A 6,000-nucleotide genomic window follows, 5' to 3' on the forward strand; every position below is an offset into this window, starting at 1 on the left:
GAGTTCATAACCAAGTCAGAGTCCAAACAGTACCAGGCAATCTCGAGGTCAGGCCAGGCAGGGGTCAGAAACCAGATCCAAGTCCAAAACAGTACAAGGGGATAGGCAGGCTAGTTCAGAGTTAAAACAGGCAAGGGTCAAAACCAGGAGGATTAGGAACAAACAGAGACTAGGAAAAATAGGAGCAAGGAAACAGCTGATTGACTTGGCAAACAAGACAAATTGGCAGAGCGAGGCAGAAAACATGAATAAATACACCAGGGATAATAAGCGACACCTGGAGGGGGTGGAGACAATCATAAGGACAGGTGAACCAGATCAGGATGTGACAGACTGTACATAGGGCAGCAGACTCTAAGGTGCTGGGTTGAGTACCAGGGGGCCAGGGTTGGGGATTTCCTTTCTAAATGTAATCCGTTAGTTAGTAGTTACCTGTCCAAAATTGTAATCAGTAATGTATCTTTTGGATTAGCCAAACTTTGTAACATAATCTGATTACTTTCCCCTTAAGAGGCACTGGCACAGACCGTCATAAAATCTGATTTTAACCCTAACTGCACTGCTAACCCTAATGCCTAACCTGAACCTTAAATTAAGACCAAAAAGCACTTTTGTTTGACTTTGCAGCTGGCTCATCTAGCAGAATTTTTTTGATGCATGCCAGCAAAGCCAGTACACAATACAACATTAAACAATACATTAATTGCACTATAACGGTGAAACACGTTGCCCACAAACTGTTAGGGCCTATATAAAGCTGCCCCAACAGCAGAGCTTTCTTTTCAGCACCATGGAGTGAATCCTTACCACTGACCACTTGGCTATCAGCAGAGCCTTGACTTGCAGTGAAACAGTTCATTCAGCCTCATTTATGCATTTTCTTTTAAACATAGCTGATATGGCTGACTTGGTTAAACAAATGTGGTTTCTACTGACAATTGAGATGTACAAACTATGGCATAAGGGAACAATCCATAATTTTGATTAAGATATTCATGAGCGAGCTAGGACGGACATAGGCAATATAACTATTTGTTAAGCACATTTGAAATGTACAGTGACAGTATTCTCCCTGTACACCAAGTCAGAACTGGGGGGGGAATATAAGCAGACAATGAAAGCTCTTACAGTATTCAATGATTACATTTCTCTAAAACAGGCTATAGGTTAAATAGGCACATGGCCTACTAACAGGAAGCCTACTAACAACACACCACACTTAGTATTACTTTCTTAGCTACAGTATACATTTCTCTCTGGCAAATTACATCATTTATACAGCAGCATACAATACATTTTTGGACTCACCTTGTGCTGTGCTCACTTGAACAGGAAGGTGGCGCAGCGGTCATTGATCCAAATTCCTTGAGCCCTTTTACTATCTTTTATTCACATTGAACGTCATATTTGGATCAATTTATGAGTGACAAACAGATCCATATGAAACCTTAGAAAGGAAGAGCAACAGCAGTGGTTTTCACATCCCAATTTAAAGCTGTCACCTGATACCCACTGGAGTCCAATGTGTAAATTATTTACAATATAGTGGCAAGAAAAAGTATGTGAACCCTTTGTAAATATCTGGATTTCTGCACAAATTGGTCATAAAATGTGAGCTGATCTTCATCTAGGTCACAACAATAGGCAAACAGTCTGCTAAGACTAATGACACAAACAATTATTGTTTTGATGTCTTTATTGAACACACAGTGTAAACATTCACAATGCAGGGTGGAAAAAGTATGTGAACCCTTGGATTTAAAAACTGGTTGATCCTCCTTTTGCAAAAATAACCTCAACCAAACGTTTTCTGTAGTTGCGGATCAGACCTGCACAACGGTCAGGAGGAATTTTGGATCATTCCTCTTTACAAAACTGTTTCAGTTCAGGAATATTCTTGGGCTGTCTGGTGTGAACTGCTCTCGAGGTCATGCCACAGCATCTCAATCGGGTTGAGGTCAACTCTGACTGGGACCCTCCAGAAGGCGTATTTTCTTCTGTTGTTGATTTACGCCTGTGTTTTGGGTCGTTGTCCTATTGCATCACCCAACTTCTGTTTAGCTTCAATTGGCAGACAGCCTAACATTCTCCTGCAAAATGTCTTGATAAACTTGTGAATTCATTTTTCCGTTGATGATAGCAAGCTGTCCAGGCCCTGAGGCAGCAAAGCATCCCCAAACCATGATGCTCTCTCCACCATACTTTACAGTTAGGAGGAGGTTTTGATGTTGGTGTGCTGTGCCTTTTTTTCTCTCCACACAGTGTTGTGTGTTCCTTCCAAACAACTCAAATGTAGTTTCATCTATACACAAAATATTTTGCCAGTAGCGCTGTGGAACATCCAGGTGCACTTTTGCAAACTTCAGCAGTGGCTTCTTCCATGGTGTCCTCCCACGAACACCCTTCTTGTTTAGTGTGTTAGGTATTCTAGACTCATCAGAGATGTTAGCATATTCCAGAGATTTCTGTAAGTCTTTAGCTGACATTCTAGGATTCTTATTGAGCATTCTGCGCATTGAGCACTCTGCACTGTGTTCTTGCAGTCATATTTGCAGGATGGCCACTTCTAGGGAGAGTAGCAACAGTGCTGAACTTTCTCCATTTATAGACAATTTGTCTTACCGTGGACTGATGAACATCAGGGATTTTAGAGATACTTTTGTAAGCCTTTCCAGCTTTATGCATGTCAACAAATCTTAGTCTTCTGAGATCTCTTTTGTTCGAGGCATGGTTAACATCAGGTAATGCTTCTTGTGAATAGCAAACTCAAAATGTGTGTTTTTTATAGGGCAAGGCAGCTCTAACCAACATCTCCAATCTGATCTCATTGATTGGACTCCAGGTTAGTTGACTCCTGACACCAATTAGCTTTTGGAGTCATTAGCCTAAGTCATTAGCCTAGGGGTTCACATACTTTTTCGAACCTACACTGTGAATGTTTAAATGATGTATTCAATATAGACAAGAAAAATACAATAGTTTGTGTGTTATTAGTTTAAGCACACTGTGTTTGTCTAATGTTGTGACTTAGATGAAGATCAGATCAAATTTGATGACCAATTTATGCAGAAATCCAGGTAATTCCAAAGGGTTCACATACATTTTCTTGCCACTGTACATTTTGTGGGTACAATTTCTAAGATGCAAAGTGTTAAATCGTTTTTTTACTAACCAACTCAAATAACTCTGATGTCTTTCTTGAATTTATTATAGCAATGTTGTTGTTATGATGGAGTCAGTAGAATTGACCACATATTGTGCTGGCCCTAGTTGACTAATGCACGCCCGATGAAGGACATATTGACTGAAATCTAAACATACCATTCACTCCCAGTCTTTCCATTTGGCAGATTAAATCTATTTCTCTTAGTTTGGTAAACATCGAGAGTGTTCTGAGTGGATTCAATGGTCATTCTGTGATTGCTGACCTCTCCACCCATTAACCTGCGCTGTGTGTGTATGTGTGTGTGTGTGTGTGTGTGTGTGTGTGTGTGTGTTATGGTAGCCATGGCAACAGCACTCACTGAGAGAAAGGCTTTGTGGCGTTTCCTGTGGTTATTAGATCTCAAAGCTGCAGGCTCCACATGTCCCTCTAGGATCACCATGCACAGATAAACATGTCCCTCTAGGAACACCATGCACAGATAAACATGTCCACCTGGGAACACCATGCACAGATAAACATGTCCACCTGGGAACACCATGCACAGATAAACATGTCCCTCTGGGAACACCATGCACAGATAAACATGTCCCTCTGGGAACACCATGCACAGATAAACATGTCCATCTGGGAACACCATGCACAGATAAACATGTCCCTCAGGGAACACCATGCACAGAAACATGTCCCTCTAGGAACTCCATGCACAGATAAACATGTCCCTCTGGGAACACCATGCACAGATAAACATGTCCCTCTGGGAACACCATGCACAGATAAACATGTCCATCTGGGAACACCATGCACAGATAAACATGTCCCTCTAGGAACACCATGCACAGATAAACATGTCCCTCTAGGATCACCATGCACAGATAAACATGTCCCTCTAGGATCACCATGCACAGATAAACATGTCCCTCTGGGAACACCATGCACAGATAAACATGTCCCTCTAGGATCACCATGCACAGATAAACATGTCCATCTGGGAACACCATGCACAGATAAACATGTCCCTCTAGGAACACCATGCACAGATAAACATGTCCCTCTGGGAACACCATGCACAGATAAACATGTCCCTCTGGGAACACCATGCACATATAAACATGTCCATCTGGGAACACCATGCACAGATAAACATGTCCCTCTAGGAACACCATGCACAGATAAACATGTCCCTCTAGGATCACCATGCACAGATAAACATGTCCATCTGGGAACACCATGCACAGATAAACATGTCCATCTGGGAACACCATGCACAGATAAACATGTCCCTCTGGGAACACCATGCACAGATAAACATGTCCCTCTAGGATCACCATGCACAGATAAACATGTGCCTCTAGGATCACCATGCACAGATAAACATGTGCCCCTCATTCTCCTCTTTTCCCTCTTTAACCATTTCTCCATCTCAATTAATTCTGTTGAAGGGAGAGACAGCATGTAATTAGCAGAGAGTCAGTGGCGCCTGTTTTCAGTGGAGGATGAACAAAAGATGAAAAAGGGATAATTAGATGACTGTTTAAATGAATGAAGAAGGTCCAGAAAGACGCCAGGAAGCAGACTGCCAAATCAAATCAAGCTTTATTTATACAGCACATTCAGTGGCAGAGTCTGACCTGTTTTGAGCCCCACATGTTTAGATTTTATTTTAAATGCATTATATTTTTGCAATAATAAATGTTACATATCAGTTTGCAAACAATGTTAAAATATAAATAAATCACTGAGTTAATAAAGCTGCATACAAACATGGTCTCTTTTTCATTTTCTTGAGTAAGGTAGATCCAAAATGCAGGTGTTTCAGCCTAGCTCAGTGCTTTCTGTGGTTGTGGGACAAGCCAGCAGAAAATATGGAGAGTTGTGCCATGATTGCCTCAGTGTTCTGTCACTCATGCGGACACTACGTCACCACCAAGTCTAAGGGTAGAGCTAGAAAATTCAAGCCCCTTGGGTGCCGCCATAGAGTTACATTAGAAATGCCCATCCATAAGGCTCATTGGCCACTGATAAAATGTTGTCAAATCACATATCCACAGGAGCTTTGATTGGACTGATCATGTCAACGTCATACTTTCAAAATCTTAGCTAGCAGTCATCATCATGATTCAGTCAACAATCTGGTGAATCCTTTTTAATCCTTGTGATATTAACCTTTTCACATGTACCAACACACAGGTGTGATTATTCTACAGTGGTCCCTGTAGCTACGATCAAACCGGTGTGATTAGAACACTTATTTCGAACGCTTTTTTTGAACACTTATCTAGAACGGACAATTTCGAATTACGCAACAATCAGCATTTGAGCTTGCCACACTGTTTTTTCAAAAACCTTTTGCACAAACACAGTCCTTACAAGGTTATGTCCAGAATGTGAGTAGTTTATTTTTGGATGCAATGTTCAGACATTCACAGAAGTATCTACAGCATAATGCAATCATCCAAACCACCCAAAAATGTAGACTACATTTGTCCTAGAGCTAACTGAGGAAAGATTGACGTAACGCAAGCGGTCATATTTTTATAACTCTCGCCTGCAAAAAACTACAATATGAATTAGATAATAGCAATTACTATTATAATTAATCACATCACGGGTGAACTCACCATTGATAGAAATAATCCTACGATGGGTAGTTTCTGCAAGCTGCCACGCATTTGTTTCTCACAGAAACCAAAGATAAAAAGAGAAGACAAGATGAGTTCGGTCTGTTTATAATATGCATGTTGAAGGGGGTGTGTCGTCTACCATCGTTCACATCCCACCATTCACTTCCGGGAGTTCTCAAAAAATGAGTGAACCCTTACTCACGTCATTTTTTA

Source organism: Oncorhynchus kisutch, linkage group LG5 (assembly GCF_002021735.2).
Source record: "Oncorhynchus kisutch isolate 150728-3 linkage group LG5, Okis_V2, whole genome shotgun sequence".
NCBI classification, from domain to species: domain Eukaryota; kingdom Metazoa; phylum Chordata; class Actinopteri; order Salmoniformes; family Salmonidae; genus Oncorhynchus; species Oncorhynchus kisutch.